Source organism: Schistocerca serialis, chromosome 3, assembly GCF_023864345.2.
Source record: "Schistocerca serialis cubense isolate TAMUIC-IGC-003099 chromosome 3, iqSchSeri2.2, whole genome shotgun sequence".
Lineage (NCBI taxonomy): Eukaryota > Metazoa > Arthropoda > Insecta > Orthoptera > Acrididae > Schistocerca > Schistocerca serialis.
The window spans coordinates 161,597,904-161,612,537 of NC_064640.1; the positions used below are offsets into that span (position 1 = coordinate 161,597,904).

The 14,634-nt window shown below is 43.8% G+C and overlaps 1 protein-coding gene across 4 annotated transcripts in view; it reads left to right on the top strand.

Annotated features, from left to right (window-relative positions):
* The first annotated feature begins 3,459 nt into the window (after positions 1-3,459).
* The window catches only part of LOC126469872 (SCY1-like protein 2), a 192,540-nt gene continuing 181,365 nt past the window's right edge, over positions 3,460-14,634 (top strand). For 2 of the 4 annotated variants that reach the window (XM_050097191.1, XM_050097189.1), the window contains exons 1-2: positions 3,460-3,549; positions 3,653-3,719. The gene's annotated coding sequence lies outside the window, so the exon portion shown is untranslated. The remainder of the gene's footprint in view (positions 3,550-3,652; positions 3,720-14,634) is intronic. The other 2 variants (XM_050097192.1, XM_050097193.1) reach the window with 2 other exon arrangements.

Below are 14,634 nucleotides of genomic sequence, written 5' to 3' on the forward strand. Positions count from 1 at the left end.
AACAAGCGCTGAAGGGCAATTATTTTCACTAGACAATGTCCACAAGCCAAAACTGCAATATTGGGTTTTACAAAGAAATAATTTTACAGTCAAAAGGTGACTATGGTAACTTATTGGGAGATAATTTTTGACCAAAGTTTCTCAAATATACTACTCTGTAAGGTCAGAAAGCGTTTCCAAGCAGAAACTTTACCACCAGGCTACAATTCATTTCTCTGAGATGTGGCAAGTAAGTATCAAAAAGAACTCTGAAATAATCACATGCACACGTAGAATAAATGTTTAACACTGATGCAAAATATAAAGCAGAATCACGTTTTTTAAGGACGACAGAAAATGTTGTTTTGGCAAACTGATCTGCCACCTCTTCATTTACACTGAATACACTGTTAAGCACTGACATAGTCTTCTCCTACATTGTTCATCTGCTGCAAGGCCTTGATCACATGATTCAAATGACTATTTCGTTGAAACTTCCTGGCAGATTGAAACTGTGTGCCAGATTGAGACTCGAACTTGGGACCTTTGCCTTTAGTGGGCAAGTGGTCTACCATCCGAGCTAGCCAAGCACGAGTAATGCCCCGTCCTCACTGCCTTACTTCCACCAGTACCTCCTCTCCTACTTTCCAGACTTCACAGAAGCTCTCCTGCGAACCTGCAGAACTAGCACTCCAGGAAGACAGGATATTGCGGAGACATGGCTTAGCCACAGCCTGGGGGATGTTACCAGAATGAGATTTTCACTCTGCAGTGGAGTGTGGGCTGATATGAAACTTCCTGGGAGATTAGAACTGTGCGCCAGACCGATACTCGAACGGGACCTTTGCATTTCTCGGTCATTGGTAGAGCACTTGCCTGCGATAGGCAAAGGTTCCGAGTTCGATTATCGGTGCAGCACACAGTTTTAATCTGCCAGGAAGCTTCATATCAACGCACACTCCGCTGCAGAGTGAAAATCTCATTCTGACTGTTTCGTTGTTTGAGGCAATAGTTTGGTTGCTGAAGACACTTGATTTTCTTCCAGTCTTGCATGTTTCCTTCACACACAGTGTACTAATCTTGATATGAACAACTGCATCATAGGATGGTGCAACTGAATTAAGGGGTATGTTTTTTTGGCAACACCAGATAATAAACAGGTGCATGAAATTAGCATTTCATGTCAAAGGTTTTGATACACATTTATTTTTATTACTTTCTGGAGCAGCAGTTCCCAAAATAAAGAAAACTCTTCTAACATAATAATTTGCACAGAGGAGAATAACCGTCTTCATGCAAAAAGAATTATGATGTCTAAGATTTTAACTGAATATTTTTTGTGTAGTCACATCTCTTGTCGGATTATCTCAAGTGTAAGCATTTAAGTAAAATATACAGTGTACAAACAGCTGCTGCAGCCTAGATGCCAACAGCAAAAGAAATCAAATTTAACACCAAATTCTGACAAATGGTTCAAATGGCTCTGAGCACTATGGGACTTAAAATCTATGGTCATCAGTCACCTAGAACTTAGAACTACTTAAACCTAACCAACCTAAGGACAGCACGCAACACCCAGCCATCACGAGGCAGAGTAAATCCCTGACCCCGCCGGGAATCGAACCCGGGAACCCGGGCGTGGGAAGCGAGGATGCTACCGCACGACAACGAGATGCGGGCATTCTGACAAATAATTATAGACTAAAACATTACAATAATTTATGAAAACTATAGTGCAACTTACATTCTGCATGCATGAGAGAAACGATGAAAAAACTTTAAGACTCTGTTATGGGCCCATGTTGTTGAACTTCCATCAAATTGTGCTTCACAGAACCACTCTGAACTTATTGTTATGTATACAACTGGTGTGCTGTATTTCGTTGCATGGCCTTAATACACAAGCTTTTCTATGTGTTGTGCATTTTGAACTTATGTATTGTGAACATAAAGGTCATTGACTGAAAACATCGAACGAACAGTCTGTATTTAAACGTGATATTGGCTGAATTGTTTTAGGCTAATTTACACAGACCATCACGTCACAGCACTAAACATGTCGGAGTATATTCACACTGTCACGTTATGCCACATCAGTTCCTTTAACTCAGTATCGAACGGTAAAATTAAGGTTATTGGTTACCACCTTTGATTTAAAAAAATTGCAATATAATACCGGAATTGGGCAACTAACAACAATAAAGTTTATTAATGACCAAAGCAAACTTCTTATCATATGTTTTTGAACAGTTTTGTGTGGTTAAGGGCTGAGAAGTCAAACAACATTTCAAAATATTAACATTTATTTGCTAGCGAAAATACGTACACACACACACACACATACACACACACACACACACACACACACACACACACACACACCAAACAATATTTGTAGGAGATTAAATAGATCCTTTCCATTATGGTTTCTTCCTTATGTAACGAATGACGTTATAAAACTCTGGGTTTTTCTGCTTCATTACAGCTCACTTTTTCACTTAAAATATTATTTAGTGAAAATTGTTTCATAAACTTACAGTGTTCTTTACAAAGAGTGTACGTGTCAGCTCTTTAAAACATAAATAATTTTTTGCTTTCACATATCTGGCCTCTCTTGTGGAAGACCATTCAATGGAAAAATTATCCATGACGACTTGGAACATTTGGAATTTTACATGAGAACAAAGCACGATTGTAAAATTAAGTTTACGCAAACACAAAAGCACAATGTCTACAACTTTGTCATGAATGAGCGCAATTAAAATTGATGAACTTCCGATCTTAATAGACGACGCCACCGTCAGAATTTTCTTCCTGGGAAATATTGACCAGACTTGATGCAACTGTTCATTGATGACCTTCCTAAATGCCGTCATTTCAAATGCAATATGGAATGTTTTGATGTGACGTGTCATCACGACCAGTGTGAATTGGCAGTCACCTATAGAAAGTTCAGTAACCGCAGGCTTTATATTTCTCTTTGTGAATCCATAGATTAAGCGAGTAATCATTTTGAATTTTAATGAATAACACTGCAATACGCACACGCTATTCACAATGCCTTGGCCGATTGCGTAAGTCGCTGGCCTAACCTTCCGGCGTATTGGCATCTCTTTCGTTTGGAATCTTCTTGCCTCCCACAATTTAAAGGCGTTTATGGACCAACGAGTTTAAATTTATACTGTTGTTAAAAGACAGTTGTTTCCACAATTATCTTTTGGGACAACAATCGAGTGGCGCCACTTTGGTTGCATTTGAAAATCTTCCTTAACTGAATTAGTCTACTGATTACTGCAAAATCACACATTGAGATTAATATTAGTAAAGTATCCCAAGGATCATTTCTAATGGTTACAGTTGAATGCAAGGAAAAACGTGAGTAATTTACGCATATATCGACTTCTGATTAAGCACGCACATGTGTCATTTTTTTTAGAGAGTGAAGTTGTTTGGTGGTAGAAGTGGTTCAACTTTGTATTAACTTTGGATGCAACTGTCAGTGATGTTGAGCGGGCGTGTTAGTATTTGAGCTGCGGATCTGAGCGTGAGCGGTTGTGTGTTATCGGTATAGTAAGTACAAGACGCGAAATATGCAGAATGTTTTGGGCATGTTTAAATGAGAAAATCTTTTCTGCTTTGCATTGTTGTGTACTGAGATAACGATATGTTACAGGAATGTTGTGTTTGATTGTTTCACTTGTGCGAGGATATTGAAGAGGTGTCGATCAGTGCCAACAAAGGTTTGTTAAACGCAGAACTTAGCTTTAAAATTATCTCTCTTTAGTTGCATTTTCCAGCACTTTATAAACACAAGTTTAACAATTTTAAATGATTTGTTTAAATGCAGTTTATTGCGTGGATAGGTGTAGTAGGGGGATGACAAGGGAATGTTTGTAATTGGGGGGGGGGAGGAGGAGAACTTTTGTTTAATATATATACTACAGCCATATTACTATGTTAGATTACTTATCTCGGAACAGGTGGTCCTTGTAGCTCCTGAGTTATCACTACTGTGATATATTGTGCGTTTAAATTCTAATAACACATTACAGCAATTAAAACGGTGGGTATCATTATGCATAAATAACTGGTAATTAGTAAAAGTTCAGGCAAATTGCCTGCGAAATAGCATAAGATCATCCAATCGAAGTACTGAAGTGCTCAGATTTCTTTAGCATGGAGTACTATCTGCAACGAAAATAAGCACGTACATTTCGTTAGTCTGTTGATCATGGCCGTTGTAGATGGTTTTATTAGCTGAAGCTTTCTGGTAGAGCTCATGATGTGATTTGTGTTAATGTAGAACACATCATTTGTTAAAGGTAAAGCCTTTTTTTTACTACCCTACTTCATATGGTCGAACTTAAAACTACTTCATGAGTATCAGTTGGGTAGTTTTCTCTAAGAATGTGTCTGCGTCATCATTGGATGAGTGTTAATGCCCATCTTGGAAAAAACGATATATTTCCATCATTATTTGATTCCATAGAATCTAAGAGTTGTAAGTACTGTTTTGTAGACGTTTTGATTCCTGACACATTTACTGCTGTGATATTGTTGCAACCATTTGTACTCACATTGTGGTTATCTGAGCTTTTATGCTGTATGTCTTTATATGTTGTGATTAAATGCTTGTTCTGTTAAGAGACCATGGAAGGAAATTAGTTTTTAAATGATTAAATACTGCCAAAAATTTTATTAGTGAGTCTTTCTTGTAATTTTCATTGTCTTATCACGTGAACAGAGTAGATATTTTTAAAAATATGCTGTACCTTAACAGGTAGCTCCTGTGTTTCACTTTTAAAAGGGGTAATTGTCTATTTATATCCAAGAATGTATGATGAAGTGAGGGGATGCAGTGGGTAGCACACTGGTGCATATTTGGGAGGACAGTAATTCAAATCTGCATTGGACCATAAAAATTTAGGTTGTTATATCCCTAAATCACTCCAGCCAAATGCTGGGATGGTTCTTTTGAAAGGACATGAGATTTCTCTCCCTATCCTTCAAGCTATGAGATTCTGTGCTTCATCTGACATTGCCGACCACTGTGGCCAAGCAGTTCTCGGCACTTCAGTCCGGAACCGTGCTGCTGCTAAGGCTGCAGGTTCGAATTCTGCCTTGGAGATGGATGTGTGTGATGTCCTTAGGTTAGTTAGGTTTAAGTAGTTCTAAGTGTAGGTGACTGATGACCTCCGTTGTTGATTCCCATAGTGCTTAGAGCCATTTGAACCATTTTTCATCTGACATTGTTGTTGATGGGATGTTAAACCCTAATCTTCATTAGAGATATATGTTCCAAGAATAATAAAGTTGCACATTTCTTCCCACATATGGTAACTATGCTAAAATACTGAGAATTTTCCTGAAACACTTATTTACTGTTGCAAGTGGTTCCCTCAGTTTGTTGTGCCATTCAAATTTCAGTAGCTTCATTTTAATATGTACATACTGTTTTCTGAGGATTGATACAGATCACTTCAGCAGAGGACATTAGCTCAATTTTAGCTGAAGTGTCAGTCTTTTCTTTGAACTTAAGTCACATGCGCAGTACTTCGGTTAATTTTCTCATGGGACTGTATTAAAGACTGCTGTTTCAGTTTTAATCCAACCTCGTCTAAATTTTTAGAATGTTGCTCAAGAACTCGTTGATCCAAATTATCACAAAGTTTGGCAGATTTCACAGTGCAGTATATTCCTTTTGCACCCACCCCCGAGACATGAACTAAGTGTCAGTGAAAATAGTTTTTCTGTATACCCTATACTGGTTTCAAATTGCTATAGGCTGTTGGTGAAGTAGTTCGTGTTAAATAATTTACCCAGGAATTGTGTGAAGTGATACACACTTGACATTTGCAGTGACACACCCTCTTCCCACTGCCACCCACAAAAATCCTCATTCAGTGTCTACATCTACATGGACACTCTGCAAATCACATTTAAGTGCCTGGCAGAGGATTCATCGAACCACCTTCCAATTCTCTATTATTCCAGTCTCATATAGTGCGCGGAAAGAACAAACACCTATATCTTTCCGTACAAGCTCTGATTTCCCTTATTTTGCTGGGGTGATCATTTCTCCCTATGTTGGTCAGTCTCAATAAAATATTTTCGCATACGGAGGAAAAAGTTTGTGATTGGAATTTCGTGAGAAAATTCCACCACAACAAAAAGACTTTGTTTTAGTGATGTCAGCCCAATGCCTGTATCATTTCAGTGACTCTCTCCCATATTTCGCAATAATACAAAATGTGCTGCCTTTCTTTGAAGTTATTTGGTGTACTCCGTTAACCCTATCTGGTAAGGATCCCACACAGTGCAGCATATTTCTAAAAGTGGATGGGCAAGTGTAATGTAAGAAGTCTCCTTAATAGATCTGTTAAATTTTCTAAGTGTTTACATCTACATCCATACTCCACAAACCACCTGACGGTGTGTACCTTGAGTACCTCTATCTATTCTCCCTTCTATTACAGTCTCATATTGTTCATGGAAAGAAGCGTTGTTGGTATGCCTCTGTGTGGGCTCTAATCTCTCTGATTTTATCCTCATGGTCTCTTTGCGAGATATATGTAGGAGGGAGCAATATACTGCTTGACTCCTCGGTGAAGGTATGTTCTCGAAACTTCAACAAAAGCCCATACTGAGTGTATCTTGTAGGGTCTTCCACTAGAGTTTATCTATCATCTCCGTAACGCTTTCACAATTACTAAATGATCCTGTAATGAAGCCCACTGCTCTGTTGGATCTTCTCTCTCTCTCTCTCTCTCTCTCGCTCTCTCTCTCTCTCTCTCTCTCTCTCTCTCTCTCTCTCTCTCTCTCCTCTCCCCCCCCCCCTCCCCCACCCCTCCTCCTCCTATCAACCCTAACTGGTATGGATCCCACACCGATGAGCAGTATTCAAGCAGTGGACGAACAAGTGTACTGTAACCTACTTACTTTGATTTCGGACTGCATTTCCTTATGATTCTTCGAATGAATCTCTGGCATCTGCTTTACTGAAGATTAATTTTATATGGTCATTCCATTTTAAATCACCCCTAATGCCTACTCCCCGATAATTTATGGAATTAACTGCTTCCAGTTGCTGACCTGCTTTATTATAGCTGAATGATAAAGGATCTTTGTGTATTTGCAGCACATTGCACTTGTCTACATCGAGACTCAATTGCCATTCCCTGCACCATGCGTCAATTCGTTGCAGATTCTCCAGCATTTCCATACAATTTTCCATTGTAACAACCTCTTGATATACTACAGCATCATCTGCAAAAAGCCTTGGTGAACTTCCGATGTTACCCACTGTGAATAGCAATTGTCCTACGACACTCCCCTGCGGCACACCTGAAATCATTCTTACTTCGGAAGACTTCTCTCCATTGAGAATGACATGCTGTTTTCTGTTATCTAGGAACTCTTCAATCACACAATTGGTCTGATAGTCCATATGCTCTTACTTTGTTCATTAAACGACTGTGGGGAACTGTATCGAACGCCTTGCGGAAGTCAAATACGGCATCTACCTGGGAACCCGTGTCTACGGCCATCTGAGTCTCGTAGATGAACAGTGCGAACTGGGTTTCACACGATCGTCTTTTTTGAAATTTATGCTGATTCCTACAGAGATTTCTAGTCTCCAGAAAAGTCATTATACTCTAACATAAAAAGTGTTCCAAAATTCTACAGCTAATCAATGTTAGAGATACAGGTCTATAGTTCTGCACATCTGTTCGACGTCTCTTCTTGAAAACGGGGATTACCTGTGCCCTTTTCCAATATTTCGGAATGCTACGCTCCTCTAGAGACGTACGGTACACCGCTGCAAGGAGGGGGGGGGGGGCAAGTTCCTTTGTGTACTCTGTGTAAAATTGAACTGGTATCCCATCAGGTCCAGCGGCCTTTCCTCTTTCAAGCGATTTTGTTTTTCTGTCCTTGTCACCTATTTTGATATCTACCATTTTGTCATCTGTGCAACAATCTAGAGAAGGAACTACAATGCAGTCTTCTTATGTGAAACAGCTTTGGAAAAAGACATTTAGTATTTTGGCCTTTAGCCTGCCATCCTCTGTTTCAGTACCATTTTGGTCAGTGTCTGGACATTTTGTTTTGATCGATCTACTGCTTTGACATAAGACCAAAATTTCTTAGGATTTTCTGCCAAGTCAGTACATAGAACTTTACTTTCGAATTCGTTGAATGCCTCTCGCATAGCGGCCCCCCTCCCCCCCCCCCCCCCCTTCATGTAATTTTTGTCTGCAAGGCTTTGGCTATGTTTATGTTTGCTGTGAAGTTCCCTTTGCTTCCGTAGCAGTTTTCTAACTCTGTTGTACCATGGTGGCTCTTTTCCAGCTCTTTACAATCTTGCTTGGCACATACTCATCTAATGCATATTGTACAATTGTTTTGAACTTTGTCCGCCGATCCTCAACGCTATCTGTACTTCAGATAAAACTTTTGTTGAGCCATCAAGTACTCTGAAATTTGCTTTTTTTTTTTTTGTCGCTTTTGCTAAACAGAAAAATCTTCCTACCTTTTTTAATATTTCTATTTATGGCTGAAATCACCGATGCTGTAACCACTTTGATCGCTGATTCCCTGTTTTGTGTTAACTGTTTCAAATAGTTCAGGTCTGTTTGTCATCAGTCTAATATGTTGTCACCACAGGTCTGTTCTGTTTAACTGCTCAAGGTAGTTTTCAGATAATGCACTTAAAAATATTTCACTGGATTCTTTGTCCCTGCCACCTGTTATGAATGTTTGAGTCTCCCAGTCTATATCCAGCAAATTAAAATCTCCACCCAGAACTATAACATGGTGGGGAAATCTACTCGAAATATTTTCCAGATTATCCTTCAGGTGTTCTGCCATAACAGCTGCTGAGCCAGGGGGCCTGTAGAGACATCCAATTACTGCTTTAACTGTGACCTTCACCCAAATTATTTAGCATTTCGGAGCTCCATCAGTATCCTTTGATGCTATTGCACTTTTTGCTATAAACCCCCCCCCCCCCCCCCCCCCCCTTCACTCTCCAGCTTGTCTCTGTGGTATACATTCCAATCTGAGTTTAGAATTTCATTGCTGTTTACATCTGGTTTCAGCCAACTTTCCATCCTAGTACTATGTTGGCGTTGTGACCATTTATTAATGAGAGAAGTTCTGGGATATTTCTATAGACACTCTTGCAGTTTACTATTGCCACATTAATACTGTCATTCCATTGCGTTTTGCCTACTGCTACCTTTTCGCGTCTTGGGAGGTGTCTTGTTGGACCTGGGGAGAGAATTCTGACCTAAAAAAACCCACATGTGCACTCCACATGTACTCCGCTACCCTTGTAGCCACTTCCTGCGTGTAGTGCACGCCTGACCTATTCAGGGGGACCCTACATTTATCCACCCGATAGCGGAGGTCGAGAAATTTGCACCCCAGATCTCTGCAGAATCGTCTGAGCCTCTGGTTTAACCCTCCAAACCATCGGACTGCGATTGGTCCTGGGAATGACACTACAAATAGTCGGCTCAGATTCCACTGCGTGAGTGAGGCTTTCCACCTTAAACTCTGCCAACCCAGACAGCAGGCGTCATTGGTGCCAACAGGAGCAACAATTTGCAGTTGGGTGCACCCAGTGCTCTCTATCGCAGCCAACAGGGGGCCTCCTCCACATTTCGGATGAGATCCCCTGGCAAGCAGACAGTGAACACTGGCCTTCTTCCCCTACTTTTCCAATATTTCCCTAAGGGGCTCCATTACCCGCCTAACATTAGCACTCCCAATCACTAATAAACCCCTCCCACTGTGTGCCTGCACAGACCTTGCTGAAGGAGCGGCCACATGTCCACTCGCAGGCAGAGCAGGCAATGCCACACGGCCAGCCTCCATATTGACCCTCCGCCTCGTGTGATGCAAATGCCGTTGAACCTGCCACTCCCCTTGGGGAGAGGGTGGCCAAACCGTGCCCGGTACCTGCGAAGATGTCTAGACAGCAGGGACCGTGGGTGAAACATGTAACACCTGGGGTGTACCATGCGACGCACGAGACTTCCCACTGCCGCTACACTTGGAGGCAGCAGCCTGAAGACGGCTGACAGCGGCCATCAGTACATTCAGCTGTTCGTGAACAGTGGTCGCTTCTCCTGCATCTGTACACAGCAGTCACACATCTTATCCAGCCTAAGAAATCAACAATTTACTTTAGAGAGTTAAGTAATCAACTTTTAACTATACTGCTATTTCACTAAAGGTAGCAGATAGCTGACTGTGGTTACTAGGCACTTCTTTTTGGAAACAATGAAAATAAGCACTGTCTCTGGACTGTATTCAAAACAAACACGAAATCTATGGAACACTATTACTGGTACTCGAAAATTAAAGCTGCCAGTAAAATGCAGTCTTTGGTAAGCCTTCTTCACAACATTTTCTATGTCTTACTTCCAATTTAAGTTGTTCGTAATTGTAATTCCTAGGTATTTAGTTGCATTTACAGCCTTTAGATTTGACTGATTTATCGTGTAACCAAAAGTTTAATGAATTACTTTTAGCACTTGTGTGGATGACCTCACTTTTCGTTATTTAGAGTCAACTGCCAATTTTCGCACCATTCAGATCTCTCTTCTAAATAATTTTTGCAATTTGTTTTGATCGTCTGATTTCATTAGTCGATAAAGGACAGTGTCTTCTGCAAACAATGTAAGACAGCTGCTCACATTGTCTCCCAAATCATATATAGGTAAGGAACAGCAAAGGGCCTATAACACTACTTTGAGGAATGCCTCTTTGTTTTATTTGAATTTCATATTAAGCATTACAAGAAGTGCTCATTTTCGGAAAGAATAAAATCCTCTTTCCCAGGGAGGTTTCCTTCGTGAGAACCAGTATGCCCACCTGCGGGTTCGGTGGTAAGAATAGGCCTGCAGTATTCCTGCCTGTCATAAGAGGTGACTAAAAGGAGTCTCAACTGTTTCGGCCTTTAATGTGATGGTCCCCTACGGGGTTTGACCACTACCTTTCCAAATTTTCCATTAGTGCATACCATTTGGGGAAGGATGCCTTACATGGTGCATTCTATATCCATCTTGCCCTAAGATCTGGCATATTCGTTATTGTCATGGAGTTGGACTTGCACTGAGCTTTCGGCAACATCGGCTGCAGTGTGTTCCGGGTAGCCTACATTCACTCCGTTGTGCACTTCCATCTTTGCTTCCTTTATTAATGGATATGACACCCAACAACCAGCACGGTAGCAAGTTCGTTGTGGTGGGGTTGTCATGTACCATCTTGGTGGTAGCCCCCTGACTACACAGGGATCGCTCTGCTGATGCCTGAGCTGCTGCCTCCCCACGTATGCCAAGGAGTAGATGCCTATCACTCTGGGGCATCTGGACTCCCGGCAAAGGCCATCCTGCCAGGTGGTCTTTGCTATCACTGGGTAGCGCCCGTGGGGAGAGCCCCTGGTCGGAGTGGGTGGCATCTGGGCGGATGACCCGCAATGAAGTGTGGTACATCATCTCACTGGTGGGCCTCCACCAGCAGTCTCTAAGTTATCGGGGCCTAACCTCAATGGCAAGAAATACGAGCCAAGGTCATTTCCCTCCCTGGCCACTCCATGGGAAGAGCGTATGGCTAAAGAAGGCAGTGGAGACTATTCACCCCGGTACCTCGTGTGTACGTGAGTTGATGGAGAATCATTTATGTCGACGAAGACCCAGTTTCTTGTGGGGCATTTAGAGGACAAGTTCGGGGAGGTGGAGGGCTTGTCAAAAATGCGCTCTGGTTCAGTTCTAATCAAAACAGCATCCTCTGCCCAGCTACGGAGGTTGCTCGCTTGTGACAAGTTGGGGATGTTTCAATTAGCATCACGCCCTAAAAGTGTCGACATGGTCCAGGGTATTATCTCCCACAGGGATCTTCTTCTGCAGTCCAACGATGAACTGTGCGTCAACCTAGAAGACGAGGTGTTCACTTCATCCGGCATGTCCATCGGGGTCCGAGGGATAATGAGGTAGCCACCGGTGCCTTCATCTTGGCCTTCGAGGGTGATGTCTTACCTGAAAAGGTTAAGGTGATAGTTTACCGTTGCGATGTGAAGCCATATATCCCTCCTCCGATGCGGTGTTTTAAATGCTGGAAGTTCGGGCACATCTCATCCCGCTGTACTTCCGGCATCACGTGTCGAGATCGTGGATGTCCTTCGCATCCCAATACTCCATGTACCCCACCTCCTATCTGTCTTAACTGTGGAGAACACCATTCCCCCTGTTCACCAGGTCTTCCAGAAAGAATGGAAGATTATGGAATATAGGACCCTGGATCGCCTGACATACACCGAGGCTAAACGGGAATATGAGAGGCTCTATCCTGTGCCAATGATGTTGACCTATGCCGCTGCTGCAACAACGGTTCTCCCATTATCACATACGGTTAGCTCTAAGATCGGCCAGCATCCACCAGCCCCCTTGATTCTGGGGGGCACTTGACTCCCTGTTGCTCCTGTTCCATCTACTTCAGGAGCAACATCCACCCCTCCCCCCCCCCCCCCCCCCCCCCCCCCCCCCCCCGCCCCAACCATCAGGCACGCCAGTCCCCACTTCTAAGCTGGAGAAGCGTCAGTCTTCTTCGGCTTCTCTCGCTCGGAGGGGATCCTTTGGGTCACTCCCTTCCCAGGTTCCTACCAGCGTCACAGCAGACACCCACCAGTGGCTGAAGAAGCCACAGGTCGCTGGTCATCGAGCTTTGCGCTCATCTTCGGTCCCAGAGACCGACTCCAATAAGCTCTCCCAGCAACGGCAACCTAAGGAACAGCGAGAGAAGGTGAAATTGAAGACCTGTAAGACCAAGGCACCTGTGGTGGCACCTACTCCACCGCTACCTACAGGCTCTGCGTCTGAGGATGAGGTAGCGATTCTTGTCTGCTGAGGACCTTGATCTCGCCGGTCCCTCAGACGCAATGGATAGCACTTGCACAGGTGCTCCATCGGAGGCAGCAGGTGACAGAGTGGTGTAATCTGCCTGTCCAGTCCCTTCACACCTTTCTGAGCCATGGACAATATCATCCTCCAGTGGAACTGCAGCAGTTTCTTCCACCATCTAGCTGAGCTCCGACAACTTATCAGCCTTCACCCTTTCTTTTGCACTGCTCTTCAGGAAACTTGGTTTCCAGTGATGCGAACCCCCGCCCTCTGTGGCTATCGGGGTTATTATAAGAACTGGGCAGCTTATGAAAGGGTGTCTGGTGGCGTCTGCATCTATGTCCTTCCCTCACTTCACAGCGAGTCTGTCCCTCTACAAACACCTTAAGAGGCTGTCGCTGTTCGGGTGTGGACACCACAGGCTGTTACCGTCTGCTGTCCTTACCTTCCACCGGATGGTGATGTTGCCCAGCATGTCCTGGCTGCGCTGATAGCCCAATTGCCGCCACCTTTCTTGTTACTGGGCGACTTAAATGCCCATAACCCTCTGTGGGGTGGGTCAGTGGCAACAAGTCGAGGTGCCACCATTGAGCATGTATTGGCACAGCTCGATCTTTCCATTTTAAATGATAGTGCCTTCACACAGTTCAGTGTGGCACATGGCACGTACTCCGCCATTGACCTTTCGATTTGCAGCCCTAGCCTCTTACTGTGTGTCCAATGGAGAGTGCATGACGACCTGTGTGGTAGTGACCACTTTCCGATCTTTGTCACTGCCACAGTGTCAGTCTTCTTGGCACCCTTGCAGGTGGGCTATGAATAAAGCTGACTGAGACTTGTTCTCCTCCACTGCCACTATTGAGCCTCTCTCTAATGACAACATTGATGTGGTGGTTCACACAGTCACCACTGGCATTGTTACTGCTGCAGAATCTGCTATTCCATGTTCTTCTGGGTCCCCTCGGCGGAGGACTGTGCATTGGTGATCGCCTGAGATCACTGAAGCGATTTAAGATCGCCAGCGGGCGCTCCAGCATCACAAGCGACATCCCTCCATAGAACACCTCATTGCCTTCAAATGGCTGCGTGCACGAGCCCGCCGCCTTACCTGCCAACGCAAGCAGGAGTGCTGGGAGCGGTGTGTGTCCACCATTGGCCTCCATGTCACTCCATCGCAGGTCTGGGCCAAGATTCGATGCCTCTATGGCTATCGGACCCCCTGTCAGTGTCCCTGCGCTCTCACTGAATGGAGCAGTTTGTACGGACTCTGATGTAATTGCCAACCGCTTGGCAGAGCATTTTGCTCTGAGTTCCACATCTGCGAATTACGCACTGGCTTTGTGCTCCATTAAAGAGCGGATGAAATGTCGGAGCCTTGCATTTCGCACCCACCATCCTGAATCCTACAATGTTCCATTCAGTGAGTGGAAATTTCAGTGCCCTAGCCACTTGCCCTGATACCGTTCCTGGGCCAGATCGCATCCACTGTCAGATGCTGAAACACCTTTCAGTGGACTGCCAGCGACACCTCCTCGACCTTCACAATTGTCTCTGGGTCGAGGGTGAGTTCCCGTCGCAATGGCGGGAAAGCATTGTCATCCCCGTTTTGGAACCTGGCAAGAACCCTTTGGAGTTGGACAGCTACCGCCCCATTAGCCTCACCAACGTTCTTTGCAAGTTGCTCAAACGGATGGTGAGCCGGCGATTGAGTTGGTTACTAGTCACGGGGCCTCCTGGCTCCATCTCAGGG